At 42.5% G+C, this 18,260-nt stretch overlaps 1 protein-coding gene across 3 annotated transcripts in view; it reads left to right on the forward strand.

Moving 5' to 3' along the window:
- The window catches only part of LOC128686280 (notch homolog 2 N-terminal-like protein R), a 925,742-nt gene that overhangs the window by 17,875 nt on the left and 889,607 nt on the right, over nt 1–18,260 (forward strand). For all 3 annotated transcript variants that reach the window (XM_070085813.1, XM_070085809.1, XM_070085808.1), the window contains exon 2: nt 6,550–7,358. The gene's annotated coding sequence lies outside the window, so the exon portion shown is untranslated. The remainder of the gene's footprint in view (nt 1–6,549; nt 7,359–18,260) is intronic.

Raw genomic sequence — 18,260 nt, forward strand, 5'->3', positions numbered from 1 at the left:
AAGATGAACTAAAAAAATGTGAAACAGTCCAAAGAACCAAAGAACAGTATGGGCATGACATTGGGAACTGCTACAACAGTCACAAACGAGGGGACTGTAGGGAACAAAGGAGTTATACTGTATGAGGAGGCCCTATCATACCACCATGGAGCCCGGGAAAAAGATGAGCACACCAGGAACAAACGAGGGGACTGAAGAAAATGAAAGAGCAGAGCCTCTAACAGATCACAGCAGTGCCCAGGTAAAGCTGAAAAGGGAAAATGACAAACCACTGAGCACAGGGACATCAGATAGAAAAGAGATTGAAGGAACACTGCAATGGAGGCAACTAAATCGACTCAGGAGACACAAAGGGAAATGCAGTGGAAAGATGAAAGGGAGAGGTCAGTTTTTGTTTATGGGCTCCAGGAACTTGAAGGGGAACTTATGAAGCAAGAAGACAGGGAAGGGGGGGGGGAGAAAAATACAACTGAAAATATTATGCAAGGAATAGGACAGGACGACATGATCCTGTTGACAAATTTTCTGAGATTAGGGGGGTTTGCAAGAGGAAAAAACAGACCAGTCAAAGTGATTTTCAAGGAAGAATCGGCTCGAAACAGGATCCTGCAGGAGAAAGCACAACTAAGGGACATACTGACATACTGGAGGGTGTACCTCGACCGCAACAGAAACACAAGAAGAAAGGCAAAAACTGAAAGAGAGGGTACAAAGATGCAATGAGGAACGAGAGGCAAAGACAGAGATGAGCAGAACTCAGACTCAGGAGGAAAAGCAAATACAACCTCCCCCAGAACCCCCTACAGGAGGACCTCAACGACAACAACCCCAATGCATCCAAACAACCTAACCCAAAACCCAGACACCATACCCACTGCCCCCACCCTCCCTTATCACAAACTCCACCCCCAGAGCAACCCCCCCCCATAGTTCCCCACCAGGTCTCCTACTCTCCCAACCCCAACGTTCTCCTCAGACCACAGTTTTAGAAAAGGAATTGAAGGTTTGGTATACCAATGCAGATGGAATAACAAATAAATGCGAAGAGTGGCAAGAAAGAATCAAGGAGATGTTCCCAGACATCATAGTACTCACAGAAATAAAACTTGCCGAGATAACAGACGCAATCTTCACACCTGGTTATCAGATCCTGAGGAAAGATAGCAGGAGCAGAGGAGGAGTTGCACCACTCATTAAAACCGATGGGGATTTGAGGAAATGGAAGGAATGGACGAATTGGGAGAAAGGAACTACATAGTAGGTACAATTCAGTCTAGGAGACCTAAGGTAATCATTGCAGTGATGTACAACTTGCCACAGAGTGGCAGGAGGCCAAGAGAAGAATATGAAGAGAGCTGAGGTGGCCAGAAGAGTTCACACGGATAGAGCAAAGTTACTCGTTATGGGCGATTTCAATCACAAGGAGAATGATTGGGAAAACCTAGAGCCACATGGAGGCTCCGAAACATGGTGAGCCAAGATGATGGATGTGGTACTGGAAAACCTCATGCATCAACATGTTAGGGACACTACCAGGGAGAGAGAGGTGAAGATGAAGCAGCAAGACTGGACCTTATTTGCCCTGAGTAGCTCGGACATCGAGGACATCACATATGAAGGCTCCTCTGAGCTAGTGATCACATGGTTCTGAGCTGTGAATACATAGTGGTTACAAGTGGAGAGGGCAACAGGAGTAGGATGGGTAAAGCCAAACTACAAAAGAGGGGGGACTACACAGGCATGAGGAACTTCCTGCAAGAGGTTCAGTGGTAAAATCAGTAAATGAAATGGACTATGTAACAAGAAAATGCAAGGAGGCAGAGGAGAGGTTTGTTCCCAAGGGCAACAGAAATAATGGGAAGACCAGAACGAGCCCTTGGTTTACCCAGATATGTAGGGAGGCAAAATCTAAGTGTACTAGAAAACGTAAAAAGTACAGAAGACAAAAGACCCAGGAACATAAAGAGATTAGTCGAAGAGTCAGAAACGAGTATGCACAGAAAAGGAGGGAGGCCCAGAAACAGTGCGAAGGCGACATAGCATCAAAAGTCAAGCCTGACCTGAAGCTGTTGTATAGACACATCAGGAGGAAGACAACAATCAAGGACCAGGTAATCAGGCTGAGGAAGGAAGGTGGGGAGCTCGCATGAAACTACGAAATATGTAAGGAGCTCAACATGAGATTTAAGGAAGTATTTACAAGGGAGACAGCAAGGACTCTTGGAAGTCAGAACAGGAGGGTACACCAACAAGGGAAATACTAACAAGTGCTGGATGAAATACAACCGAGGAGGAGGTGAAGAAGCTGCTAAGTGAACTTGATTCCTCAAAGGCGGTGGGACTGGACATCTCTCCGTGGGTTCTTAGTGAGGGAGCAGAGATGCTGTGTGTGCCACAAATAATTTTCAACATATTCATTGAAACTGGGCAACTACCCGAGGTATGGAAGAAAGGAGACAGACACGAGGCTCTAAACTACAGACCAGTGTCACTGACGTCTACAGTATGCAAAGTCATGGAGAAGATTATCAGGAGGAGAGTGGTGGAGCACCTGGAATGGAGCAAGCTTATACACGACAACCAGCACAGATTCAGGGAAGGAAAATCCTGTGTCACAAATCTTCTGGAGTTTTACGACAAGGTAATGGAAACAAGACACGAGAGAGAGGGGTAGGTAGATTGCATTTTTTTGGGCTGCAAGAAGGCCGTCGATGCAGTTCTTCACAAGACATTAGTGCAAAAGATAGAGGATCAGGTACGCTTAACAGGAAGGGCACTGCAATGTATCAGAAAATACCTGACAGGGAGGCAAGAACGAGCCATGGTACGTGACGACGTATCAGATTGGGCGCCTGTGACGAGCGGGGTTCCACAGTGGTCAATCCTAGGACCAGTGCTATTTTTGGTATACGAGTATGACATGACGGAAGGGGTAGACTCGGAAGTGTCCCTGTTTGCAGAATCGTTCAAGACTCTGTACACCGTGTTCGTCAGGCCCATACTGGAGTGTGCAACACCAGTTTGGAAGTCACACCTGGTCAAGCACGTCAAGAAATTAGAGAAAGTAAAAATGTTTGCAACAAGACTAGTTCCAGAGCTAAGGGAAATGTCCTAAGCAAGGTTAATTGAAATCTGCCTGACGACACTGGAGGACGAAAGGGTTAGGAAAGACATGATAACGATATATAAAATACTGCAAGGAACTGGCGAGGTGGATAGAGACAGGATGCTCCAGAGATGGGACACAGAAGCAAGGGATCACAATTGGAAGTTGAAGACTCAGATGAGTCAAAGGGATGTTAGGAAGTATTTCTTTAGTCATATGGTTGTCAGGAAGTGGAGTAGTCTGACAAGTGACGTAGTGGAGGCAGGATCCATACATAGTTTTAAGACGAGGTTTGATAAAGCTCATGGAGCAGGGAGAGAGAAAACCTAGTAGCGATCAGTGAAGAGGCGGGGCCAGGAGCTATGAATCGACCCCTGCAATCACAAACAGGTGAGTACAAGTAGGTGAGTACAGGTGTGGATGTTCCATACAAACACTGACATGATGTTTCGTAGTTGGTCAAAAAGACAGGGGGACACCGACGAGCTGCCAGACAGAACACACACACACACACACACACACACACACACACACACACACACAAACACACACACACACACACACATACATCGCAATAGTGAAAATTATATCACATGATTCTAGAAATAAATCAACATCCAAGAATTCACAGACTATCACATACTAGTTGCAATATATTTTCAAGATGAACGCACAATGCGCCAGCAGGAACTTGTACGAGAAGTAAGAGTGTCCGGGAGAAGGAAATTGTTGTTTTATACAAAAAATTTTAAGACGCTGGCGATGCAGATGAGGCAAATGGGAAAAAAAAGTCTCTCATCTTGGGGAACGCTGCCTCGCGACGAGCATATAATGTTAATAGGAAATAAAGTAGAGGAAATGAAAGGGAGAGATGAGTAGGAAGTGTCGAGGTGCTTTGATCCATTAACTGTGCAAAGACATAGAGAGAGAGAGAGAGAGAGAGAGAGAGAGAGAGAGAGAGAGAGAGAGAGAGAGAGAGAGAGAGAGAGAAAGAGAGAGAGAGAGAGAGAGTACATGAGAAAGACAGCAGAGGACTTTCAAGTCTACACCGAGGCTATCTGCTGAGGACTATCTATTTCTATCTAAATTAAGGGCTATCATGTATTATCGAGGTGTTCGAGACAAGGACAAAAGTGTGGATTGCTCTCTTCCTACCCTCCATTCCTTCCTACCACCGCCGGCATGAAATAGGGAAAAGATAAACCATATACATGTATACCATATTGAAATAAAAATGGGATAGAATTCGCAGGAGTAATATAAGTGGATGGAGGGTACGAGCCTCATACCACCCTGCAATATTCCTGCACGAGCTTCATACTACCCTGCAATATTCCTGCACGAGCCTCATACCACCCTGCAATATTCCTGCACGAGCTTCATACTACCCTGCAATATTCCTGCACGAGCCTCATACTACCCTGCAATATTCCTGCACGAGCCTCATACCACCCTGCAATATTCCTGCACGAGCTTCATACTACCCTGCAATATTCCTGCACGAGCCTCATACCACCCTGCAATATTCCTGCACGAGCTTCATACTACCCTGCAATATTCCTGCACGAGCCTCATACTACCCTGCAATATTCCTGCACGAGCCTCATACCACCCTGCAATATTCCTGCACGAGCTTCATACTACCCTGCAATATTCCTGCACGAGCCTCATACCACCCTGCAATATTCCTGCACGAGCCTCATACTACCCTGCAATATTCCTGCACGAGCCTCATACCACCCTGCAATATTCCTGCACGAGCTTCATACTACCCTGCAATATTCCTGCACGAGCCTCATACCACCCTGCAATATTCCTGCACGAGCTTCATACTACCCTGCAATATTCCTGCACGAGCCTCATACTACCCTGCAATATTCCTGCACGAGCCTCATACCACCCTGCAATATTCCCGCACGAGCCTCATACCACCCTGCAATATTCCCGCACGAGCCTCATACCACCCTGCAATATTCCTGCATGAGCTTCGTACTACCTCTACTTCTGAGCACTGTTCCTACTTCATTTATTCTTGTTCTTCCACTGTTGCTCAGACAGCAGTGTGTAGCTGTAGTTCTACCTTTAGTTACCTCTAGTCCTACTGCTGGATGCTGTAGTGCTGATATAAACAACAGGACCCCGGTGCCCACTGCTACCATAACAACCTCGGTAATCTCTATTACTACCATCACTAGTCGAGGTTGTTGAACTAATATCATGAATTCGTCGATTTCAGTTTGTCTCAGCACAGTAACCGTATTTTATATTTTCAAAGTGTCCAGCTGGTTCTTAAATGAGTTTATTATCTTCACTTTTCCCAACTAGAGCAGCAGTTTGTTGTATTCTGGTAAAACTGTAAAAAAAACTTGTATGTACATGTCACATTTCTTGCCGCGAACTTATTGTTTCGAGATATTGACTCACCATGCACTTCACACAGTTCCTCGTGTTTGAGTGTATCACAACCATTAAATATCTTAAGGATTTAGATGAGATCTCGTAGTTCTAGTTATTTAAGAGAGAAAAGGTCAGGCACTTTGAGTGTTTCTTTATATTTATTTCTCAGTAATGGTGCTAACTTAGTTGCACTTCATTGTTCCCTATCCAGTTTATCTTTGCTTTTTCTGCAATCTGGAGACCAAAATCATAAAGCGTATTCAAGATTCGGTCTAATAAGTGCATCATAGAGAATCAACATGTTGTGTGGCTTTCTGTACTAAAAATTTCTAGCAATGAAACCTAAGATACAGTTAGGTTTGTTACCAGCAGTTAGACATTATTTGATATTTATAATTCCTTCAGGTCCTTTTCTCTTTTTATTTTTCAAATTTGTTGTCAAACATTTTGCATTTAATTTTTTTATATACAAAATGCACTACTTTGCGCTTGTCAACAATAAAACTCATCTTCTGCGTCTCCGAGCGCAGCAGCATCTTATCCAGATCAATGATGTTATGACCTCCAAGTTCTAGTTTCTCTCCTTCCTCGTATGATTGGATAAGGTTATAATCTGTGGTAAGAACGACATCAAAGATATTGTTGCCCTGAGAAGCCGACGTGAAAATTTGCTTTAGAAAGCTGTCTTTAATCATGTTGGAAGGTCTGGTAGCTTCTTGGTTCTCTGATAAAATATCTAGTTTATATTAGGGATATTAAAGTCACTAACTATTATTGCTTCGTTATTTCTTAATGGTTTAATATCGTCATTCGAAATGGAGTTGTTTACTTTATTTGGGAACAATCTACTTCACTGACTATACTTTCTCCGTTCTTACTGTCATAAATCTCCACAAATACACAGTCGTCTGTTTTTTTAATGAGATTTTTTTAATTTTAATCACACTAAGTTCACTGTTAAGTTACAGGGTCACTTCATCGCCTGGTTAATGAGTTAGAGTAATATTCAAAATAGTGTTTCCAGATAAAGTTATTTCTGCTTTCAGAATGCTGTTTGGATTAAACCAAGATTCACTCACAACAATAATATATGAACGCTCTGATAGAAATTCGTGCCTTGTTTTGGGATATACTACGAACATTAGTGTAAAAAACTTTTATTGAAATAGTATGCCAATTGGATTAAGTTTTAAATAGCATTGATTACCTGGCTAGATGAGACAGATTGTCTTCTCCCTTTTTGATAACAATATACAACCAGTGTAACTCTGCTGCTGTAACTACAAATAGACAGTGAATATTAAATAGGTAGTTTAACGTCTCATTTGTAGGTAGAAGCCGCCAATACTCTGAGAATTTCATTTCTCTGTTTAGAATTGAGTGTTGTAAATACGACTGCTTCTTCCATCCACCACTAAGGCGAGCAGCATACATTCAACAATGCTCAGGACAAGTTTTACAAGGATGGTGTCTGTCCACCTGCATCCTTAACAGGAGACACCAGTGAGTGTAGAAGCTCGTTCATCTTTCTCTTTTACTAAATTGACGCAGACACTTAAATCTACTAGCGTACAACCTGTGTTTTATCGTGAAACCTGTGTACTTGCATATACCTTGGGTAAACACATCAAGTGTGTACTGGTGTGTGTAAAGTCTGTCATACAGTGCTGCTGTGTCCACGCCATCACCTACACTGCTACTGTGTCCACGACGTCACACATACATAGTGCTACTGTGTCTACACACACGACTGTTGTGTCCACGCCGTCACACACACACACACTGTGCTGCTGTGTCCAACCAGTCACGCCGTCACACACTGTGCTGCTCTGCACTGCTTCGTCATCAAGTCTTGGTAAGTACTGTTTGCTCATGTTTTTATTATTATATTACACTCACTTAATAAAGCTAATCTATACATATTTACATCCAAATTACGGAGTGCCAGTCCATCCCAGCTGATATCTCTTTACTGGGACGATCACTCTGTTTCCTTACCCTAAGGTGCTCATTGATCCACCAGAGTACATTCCCTCTCATTCTTGCCTGTACCTCAACTTTTTACCCAAGTCTCTTGTGAAGTACATCAAGTGCCTTTTTCCTTCCTCATGTCCAGCAACACTCCAGAGGTTCTTCACGACATAATAATTATGAACATAGTGCACGTATATCACTGGTATATAATACAGACAGGATAATGAGTTAGACATGTGCAACATCTGTAGACTTTGTATCTCTTCAGTCTTTTATGTTGTATATTGTTCTTTGTTGCACATATGTCTAATTCACAAACCTAGTACATACAGTAGCACTGAATGTCTCACGTATATGACAGAAGAGGCAGTGGAAAATCATTAAGGACGAAATATTTCGATGCTGAACACCAAATATATGGCATGAAAAGCTTTTCCCAAAAATTTATTACGCCACCCTTGTCGAATATTAAAACAGAGGTGTAGGCTAATAAATATCTGTACTCCAAGCCAACGACCAGAAGGTAACGCCGTGCTGGTGCACAGGGACATGGAAGGTGCACACTGTATTTTACCATTTGTGATGGTGAGACCATGTGCACTATGCATGGGACATGCGATATGGCATCTCCAGTTTTACCAGCATTTCCCAGGCTAAACTTGGAGCCCCGGAGCACAGTTGTGGCATATGGGAGTTTCAACGAATTTCAGATTTTAAGGCACTGTTAGAGCGCAGGTTGATGACAGTCCTCGTACCAATATGAGTGTCATCCTGAGTGCAACCACACTTGCTGATCTCCCTTAAGTCATACTGAAGAGTACAGTAGTACGCTATCATTTTTTTATAGTTTTGATTATCATTCACTGGAAGCATTAAACCCGTAAGGGTCATACGTGCCTGGAGAAGCGGAGACGAGAGAAATCAGGTTTGATCTGAAAGGGGTGCAAGTAGCTCAAGTACGGTGGCCCGTGGCCTGGTGGCTAAAAGCTCTCGCTTCACACGGCGAGGGTCCGGGTTCGATTCCCGGCGAGGGTAGAAACATTGGGCGTGTTCCCTTACACCTGTTGTCTACGTTCCCCATCAGTAAAATGGGGACCTGGGAGTTAGTTGACTGGAGTGGGTTGCATCCTGGGACAAAAGTGTCCTAATTTGCGCGAAATGCCCAGCATAACAAGAGGCTTTCTATATAGTATGTCAGTTAGGCCTGTATACCTTGTACATGTACCTGTAGAAATAAATATATTATTATTAAGTTCCCTGGATCTAGAGCTTCACATCAACGCTCCTTCCCCCCCCCTCCCCCCCTCATCCTTGATAGGTGAAAATGTAGCAAAGATTAAATCTGAAAATTCACTTTCATTTATAACCCAGACTGAGACCAGTTATAAGCCAGACTGAGACCAGTTATAAGCCAGACTGAGACCAGTTATAAGCCAGACTGAGACCAGTTATAAGCCAGACTGAGACCAGTTATAAGCCAGACTGAGACCAGTTATAAGCCAGACTGAGACCAGTTATAAGCCAGACTGAGACCAGTTATAAGCCAGACTGAGACCAGTTATAAGCCAGACTGAGACCAGTTATAAGCCAGACTGAGACCAGTTATAAGCCAGACTGAGACCAGTTATAAGCCAGACTGAGACCAGTTATAAGCCAGACTGAGACCAGTTATAAGCCAGACTGAGACCAGTTATAAGCCAGACTGAGACCAGTTATAAGCCAGACTGAGACCAGTTATAAGCCAGACTGAGACCAGTTATAAGCCAGACTGAGACCAGTTATAAGCCAGACTGAGACCAGTTATAAGCCAGACTGAGACCAGTTATAAGACAGACTGAGACCAGTTATAAGACAGACTGAGACCAGTTATAAGCCAGACTGAGACCAGTTATAAGCCAGACTGAGACCAGTTATAAGCCAGACTGAGACCAGTTATAAGCCAGACTGAGACCAGTTATAAGCCAGACTGAGACCAGTTATAAGACAGACTGAGACCAGTTATAAGACAGACTGAGACCAGTTATAAGCCAGACTGAGACCAGTTATAAGCCAGACTGAGACCAGTTATAAGCCAGACTGAGACCAGTTATAAGCCAGACTGAGACCAGTTATAAGCCAGACTGAGACCAGTTATAAGCCAGACTGAGACCAGTTATAAGCCAGACTGAGACCAGTTATAAGCCAGACTGAGACCAGTTATAAGCCAGACTGAGACCAGTTATAAGCCAGACTGAGACCAGTTATAACCCAGACTGAGACCAGTTATAAGCCAGACTGAGACCAGTTATAAGCCAGACTGAGACCAGTTATAACCCAGACTGAGACCAGTTATAACCCAGACTGAGACCAGTTATAAGCCAGACTGAGACCAGTTATAAGCCAGACGGAGACCAGTTATAACCCAGACTGAGACCAGTTATAGCCCAGACTGAGATCAGTTATAAGCCAGACTAAGACCAGTTATAACCCAGACTAAGACCAGTTATAAGCCAGACTGAGACCAGTTATAAGCCAGACTGTGACCAGCTATAACCCAGACTGAGACCAGCTATAACCCAGACCAAGACCAGTTATAACCCAGACAGAGAACAGTTATAAGCCAGACGACTGAGACCAGTTATAAGCCAGACTGAGACCAGTTATAAACCAGACTGAGACCAGTTATAAGCCAGACTGAGACCAGTTATAAGCCAGACTGAGACCAATTATAAGCCAGACTGTGACCAGTTATAAGCCAGACTGAGACCAGTTATAAGCCAGACTGAGACCAGTTATAAGCCAGACTGAGACCAGTTATAACCCAGACTGAGACCAGTTATAACCCACACTGAGACCAGTTATAGCCCAGACTGAGACCAATAATAACCCAGACTGAGACCAATTATAACCCAGACTGAGACCAATTATAACCCAGACTGAGATCAGTTATAATTCAGGTTGAGACCAGTCCTAGCCCAGATTGAGACCAGTCATAAACCAGGCTGAGACCAGTCATAAACCAGGTTGAGACCAGTCATAAACCAGGCTGAGACCAACCTCAAACCAAAAGAACGAAGGATTTACTACAGCTCTGTAAGTAGGAAATATAAACCGCAAGATGCAAGTCTCTCAGAGTATATACACAGAGAATTTATGGTCATGTTTATGATGAAGTGTGACGCAGCCTTGATGACCCTCGTCTAGCTGATAGGCTTTAAACCCACTTAACCAACCAACCATTTCTGTTCATGACTCATCGATATTACGATTTCCAGCCCCCGTTGGGTCTTGTACCTCGTGGGGTCTTGTACCTCGTGGGGTCTTGTGCCTCGTGGGGTCTTGTACCTCGTGGGGTCTTGTGCCTCGTGGGGTCTTGTGCCTCGTGGGGTCTTGTGCCTCGTGGGGTCTTGTGCCTCGTGGGGTCTTGTGCCTGGTGGGGTGGTCTTGTGCCTCGTGGGGTCTTGTACCTCGTGGGGTCTTGTACCTCGTGGGGTCTTGTACCTCGTGGGGTCCAGCTCTCGTGGGGTCCAAGGCAACATGGGTGAATTTTAATTGTATATATGACTGATCCCAAACTCACAGATATTAGACATAAATTTTAGAAAGGTATTCAACGAATATTATATATTTTTTTTAGGGGGGAGGTGGTAGGTGAAGGTGCTACTATACCGTCTGGGAGGGAGAGAGAGAGAGAGAGAGAGAGAGAGAGAGAGAGAGAGAGAGAGAGAGAGAGAGAGGTAGGTAGGTTCAAGCTAGTTCCACTCACTGTAGCAGGGTTGAGAACACTTCACCATCGTGTCAAGGTTGCTTCACTCACTGAGAGGAGGTGATCCTCACGCACTGAGACGATGACTTCACGTCCGTTAATCAGAGAGAGTTTGCGGTTTATGACGTTTTATTACGACGCTTCATCCACAGTTGACGTTATCAATCAGTGGATTAATAAAGCCAATGGTGGATGAAGAGTATAATATACTTTATTAACATCCAGGTGGATGCGTTGTGCCGTTGATACACACAACGACTTCAAATATTATTACTCAACAGACATATAATAAGTGATAAGTGCGCCTATGAGTGATCACTTAGAATCTTCACTTATAACCTGCCACAAATATCCTCCTTCGTAATAAAGAAGATTGTTGCTCTTGTAACAATGAACACATTAAAATGGTATAAAATACCGACAGGTTGTTAGGTAAGACACATATGCAACAGTTAGGTATCTTTATTTCGAAACGTATCGCCTACACAGTAGGCTTCTTCAGTCGAGTACAGAAAAGTTGATAGAAGCAGAAGAGACTTGAAGACGATGTAATCAGTCCATCACCCTTAAAGTTTTGAGCAGGACACAATAGATATCTACCCTCTACCAGGATACACAGCAATTCACAACTGCAGACCAAACCAAGTTGGGGGTGGTATTGCAATCTATTACTCTAACCAATTATCTTGTCTTAGCACCACTTGCTTTAGTGATGAATATGGGGAATACATTTTTGCTAATTTTACTGTAAAAAACCTTAAGACGCCTATAACAATCGGTGCCATTTACCGGATACCTCACACAAACATCCCAAATTTCAGTGAGAAATTAAAGTCACTAATAACAAACAGACAAATGAATAAGCACCACCTTCTCTTAGCTGGAGACTTCAACATCAACCTTGGCTTACTAGATGATCAGCCTGTAACTGATTTCATCAACAATATGAACAACACACTTCTCATACCAACAATAACTAAACCAACCAGGCTCACTGAGACAAGTGCAACCATAATAGACCACATATGGACCAATATACTAGCCCCCCTTAAATCAGGGATAATCACAGATAGCACTACAGACCACTACCCTACCTTCCTCCTGACAAACATTAGTAAACCACCACTTGAATACAGCAAAGTCTCATTTAGACTCCATGACGAGGCCTCAGTAAGGAAGTTCACAGCTGACCTAGAGACTGTTGATTGGCCTACAGAATTCTCCAAGGCCAATGGTATTGATGACTGGACAGACATTTTTCTTAACAAATTACTTAGACTATACAACAAACATTGTCCTATAAAAACAAAACAGATCACAAACAAACGGCTTGGTTGCCCATGGCTAACCAGCACCATTCTGAAATCCATTGACAAGAAACACCAATATGAAAAGCAATATAGACAGGGCTTAATACACAAAGATATTCTTAAACACTATTCATCAGTTCTCACCAAAGTAATAAAGAAAGCCAAACAACTATACTACTCCAGTAGATTCACAGACACTAGAGGAGATATAAAAAACACCTGGAAAACACTCTCTCAGATTCTAGGGACCCACAAACTGAGAAAAACCAAGAATATTGTCCTAACTAAACCTAATGAAACACCACTATATCCCACTGACACAGCTAACAAGATAAACGACTTCTTCTCAAACATAGGATCTAATCTCGCCAGTAAAATCCCACATACCAATGCCCATGCTGGGGACTACCTAGATGGGAATTTCCCTAATTCCTTCTATCTTGCACCAACTGAGCCCACGGAAGTCATTGAGATTATAAAGTCACTTAAAAATAACTCGGGGAATCTGTCTCATGTCCCACCATTACTATACAAGCGAGCGGCCCATGTCCTTTCGCATGCTATTTCATTACTTTTTAACAAGTCACTAGAGACTAGCACCTTCCCGAAACTACTCAAGATGGCAAGGGTTACACCAATACATAAAGGTGGTGACCCTACAGACTTAAACAACTATAGGCCAATATCTAACTTACCATTGCTATCCAAAATCTTTGAGAAACTCGTGCACAGGAGACTGTATTCATTTATAACGGCTCAAAACATACTCAACCCCTGCCAATTTGGATTCAGGAAAAATAAAAGCACTAATGTTGCAATTATAAAAATGCTAGATCTGCTTTACACAGCATTGGAAAATAAGGAATATCCACTAGGAATTTTTATTGACCTAAGAAAAGCTTTTGACACAGTAGACCACGACATCCTACTCCACAAACTTGATCATTACGGTATAAGAGGCCATGCGCTTGCTTATTTCAAATCTTACATTACTAATAGGTATCAGTACGTCACCATTAAAGACACAGCATCAGCAACACGGCCACTTGATACTGGAGTTCCGCAGGGAAGTGTCCTTGGTCCCCTGCTCTTCCTCATATACATCAATGACCTTCCAAACGTATCCCAACACCTGAAACCCATTCTCTTTGCTGATGACACGACTTATGTCATCTCTCACCCTAATCTTGCCACCCTCAACACCATTGTGAATGAGGAGCTGATTAAAATGTCGACTTGGATGACAGCCAATAAACTTACGCTTAACACTGACAAAACCTACTATATTATGTTTGGTAGCAGAGCAGGAGATGCACAAATTAACATTAAGATTGACAACACTCTAATTACCAGAAATAATGGGGGAAAATTCCTAGGCCTATACCTTGACAACAACCTGAATTTCAGCACCCATATCCAGCATATAACCAAAAAAGTATCCAAAACGGTTGGGATCCTCTCCAAGATACGATACTACGTGCCGCAAAATGCCTTTCTCACACTATACCACTCACTTATTTATCCATACCTCACCTATGCTATTTGTGCTTGAGGATCAACTGCAGCAACACACCTAAAGCCAATAATAACCCAACAAAAAGCTGCAGTAAGAATAATCACTAAATCCCATCCCTGGCAACACACCCCCCCACTCTTCATAGACCTAAACTTACTCCCAGTTCAGTACATCCACACTTACTACTGTGCAATCTACATCTACAGGGCCTTAAACTCTAATATCAACCTTGACCTAAAACGCTTTCTTGATAGTTGTGACAGAACCCACAGGCATAACACCAGATACAAACATCTCTACGACATTCCCCGTGTCCGACTAAACCTTTACAAAAATTCAATGTATGTCAAAGGCCCTAAAATCTGGAATACCCTACCTGAGAACTCTAGAACTGCAGACACATTCATCACCTTCAAAACTACCATTAGAAAACATCTTATCTCCCTGATACACCCCGTCAACTAACTACACGAATACCACCTGGTGGTTCACACTTACACTCACTCATTTGACCATAAACAGAAATATTAATCTCAATCTTAAAATAATGAATCCTGTGATACTCCAATACTGATACTATGTACTGTGCCAAAACAAAAGCATTCACATTGCTAAACTCACAAACTAGTATTTAGTCACTTAGCCATAATACCAACTTACCTCATAATTTGTAATATTTTACAATTAAGAATAAAACTAAGTCTGCCCGAAATGCCTAGCCATGCTAAGCGTTCTAGTGGTACACTCTGTAATCACAATTTTACTACATGTAAACCACACAATAACCAAATTTCTGTAAACTCAGCATTGTAATCCTTATAGAGAATAAACTTTGAAATTTGAAATAGTCTGAAACAATATGGAGTTGAAGTGAGAGGATGGAGCCTTATATAGCGCCAGGAGGTGAGACGTAGGTCACTTTGGGATGTCAGGTCCCTCTCAAATCCAGCCGTTCTCACTAGTATAAGGCTATATAAGGCTCCATCCTCTCACTTCAACTCCATATTGTTTCAGACTACGGAACAATGCTCTTCTCCAGACTGAGAGACTGACCACCTCAAAACTTTAAGGGTGATGGACTGATTACATCGTCTTCAAGTCTCTTCTGCTTCTGTCAACTTTTCTGTACACGGCTGAAGAAGCCTACTGTGTAGGCGATACGTTTCGAAATAAAGATACCTAACTGTTGCATATGTGTCTTACCTAACAACAATGAACACAACAGCCACTATTTTCTAACACTCAGACTCAGCAGAACTACGTTGTTTACATACACCTGAGCGAGGAATATACAAGGAGTTAACTGGCTACTTATATTTCTCATTAATCTTCATTCTTTTGCATCAGGTGTGGTGTTCACGGTAATAGATATTTAAACGTCAAACGCTGGAGTGGAGTACTTTTGTCGAGACAACAAAAGGACCGTCATCTTTCACTGCTCAATCACTACCAGTTTATTTGTCGGGGGGGGGACCCCCACTTGATACGTCTCTGTCATCAGGTAATTCACTGGTCAACAACCAAAATGCTTCTGAGACCAGAGTAGCAATTTCCAACTAATTTTAGGTCACTGATAATAAATATCATGGTTAAAATTGTTTGTTAGCTGTACTTTTCAATATACACCTACGTGTCACAACATGTTCCAACAGGCTGGTGGCAGTGTTTCTTACCACACTCATTGTCTCACTGACCTTCATTATTGTTCCAGCAGTCATAGAAGGTGGTTGTACTGTGGTACAAGGTAGTGAAAGGTAGGTGATTTTCTTAGCCAAACAGGGCGGATACACCAAGTACTACTGCTTTCTATGTGAATAGGACAGCCGTGTAAGAGGTTCCCACTACATCAGAAGAGACTGGCTGCTTCATCAATCATTAGAGCCTGGAATGAAAAATGTTGTTGACCAGTGAATTACCTGATGACAGAGACGTTTCAAGTGGGGGTCCCCCCCCTGACAAATAAACTGGTAGTGATTGAACAGTGAAAGATGACGGTCCTCTTGTTGTCTCTACAAAAGTACTCCACTCCAGCGTTTGACGTTTTTGAACCAAACAAAATTTTGCTACCACCACTACACATAAAACTGGAGCTCATGAAAAACTTTGTAAAAGCTATGGACAAATCCAATCAGGGATTCAAGTATTTAACATGAAAATTCCCCTCACTCAAATTCGAGTTGCTTGGGAAGCATTCAAGTTAGTGGCGAAGGGATTTTTCGGAAACAGAAGGGAAGGCAACTATGAAGAATTGGTGGAAAACCTCATCAAGGCTTACAAGAACATGGGATGTAACGTGTCATTTAAAATCCACTTTTTGGACTCACATTTAGACTTTTACCAGCGAACTATGGGGCAGGTAGTGACGAACATGGTGAAAGATTTCACCAAATATTTCAACCATGGAAAGACGGTACCAGGGCAAATGGGCCACAAGAATGCTTGCAGACTATTGCTGGACATTGGCAAGAGATGATTCTTCAGCCCAATATAAGCGTCAAGCAAAAGGCAGAGAATAGGTACGGATTAGAGCTTAAAACAGACACACATTGTACATTATAATAAAATAATCAAATATTACATGTCTCGTGTCTTTACATCTACAGCCGATAAGCATTTTTCAAGGTGATATTTGGATTCAGGAAGCATACAACTTTTCAAAAATTGTTGACCAGTGATAACCAGTTTAATAGTGACAGTCCAACAGCTCGATCGATAACAAAAAAATAGCAAGCACTATGAGTGGAATTCAAGTAGGTGTAAGTGACGTGATGGTGACCAACACCAGCGACCGCTGGCTTGTATTTACAAGTGGATTTCTCTCTTCAGTATTCCACTCCACTGCTTTTCTTTATTGTTACATACTTTATTATACAGTGCGATTCTACTAATGTATTTAGTCTCATCAGAAACCTTATCTTGGCTTCAAATAGCGAACTACCGACAACAGTACATACACAGAGGATGTAGAAGAATGTTTAGCTGGGACAATGTTACGCTTTATGTAGAGCTTCATAAACTCACATATTGTCTGCGTAGAAGCTTATCCTTCAACGTGTGTCTTTTCTTTAAAATCTCGTCTTGCTCTGGTTGACGCTTATCACTGCAGGTGTCAACCTGATTTCACAGTTATTGCATTTTACCCCTATAATAGCCCCTCTTAGACCCACTCTATAACCACCTTTCACAACCACTGTAACCACCTTTCACAACCACTCTATAACCCCTACCACAACCACTCTATAACCCCCTCTCACACCCACTCACAAGCACTCATCCAGCCCCTCGCTGAACCCTTCCTTCCAGAAATTAATCACGTTTTATTAAGCGTTTTATTTATCTGAGGCCAGACTCCTGGCCCCAAGAGAACCATTTGTCCTGTTTGTGGAATAGATCATCCAGAGACATGACAACTCTTAAACATTATTAACTGCAGCTCTACTGGAACTAAACTACAGAAGCTACCGTAACTACTGAACCATTAATGAACTACAAGACGACATTCTTGCCTCTTTACTGAGGTCTCCCGGCTGAGAGTGACAGGTCACATCACTTAATGGGGAAAATCCATTCTGGGTGATGGAACCTGACAGCACAAAGATGGCTAGCTTTTGTTCCCACTATGTAACTATATTATAATTCAGCGTAAGAGCACCTTGATGATGAAGACAATTTTAACAGGAATTATGAATGATCTACAGCATATTATTATTATAATAATCAAGGAGGAAGCGCTAAACCCGTAGGATTATACAGCGCCTGTAGGGGGGGATGTGTAAGGTAGTAAGGCTTCAGGGAACTGGAGCACAGATCCAACTCTCTAGATCAAGAGCCCCTCACCAGCTTCAAGGAACCTTCCTTGAGGGGATCTACAGCATAGGTTTCTAAACAGTGTTGAGTGAGATGTTTCCTAAGAGTGACAAAGAGAGAGAGATGTGAGAAACAGGTCTGGGTTAAGATTTATGAAATACATTGACTATAAGTTAATGTGAGCGATGAGATATGTAAGATAGGAGGAAACTGACAACTCTAACCAAGATTTGATAGAGTCTGCCTTCACTCAGTGAGAGAATTGTGGTAAATGCTGCCTTCACTCAGTGAGAGAATTGTGGTAAATGCTGCCTTCACTCAGTGAGAGAAACATGATAGATGCTGCCTTCACTCAGTGAGAGAAACATGATAGATGCTGCCTTCACTCAGTGAGAGAATTGTGGT

Source organism: Cherax quadricarinatus, chromosome 17 (genome assembly GCF_038502225.1).
Source record: "Cherax quadricarinatus isolate ZL_2023a chromosome 17, ASM3850222v1, whole genome shotgun sequence".
Classification (NCBI taxonomy): domain Eukaryota; kingdom Metazoa; phylum Arthropoda; class Malacostraca; order Decapoda; family Parastacidae; genus Cherax; species Cherax quadricarinatus.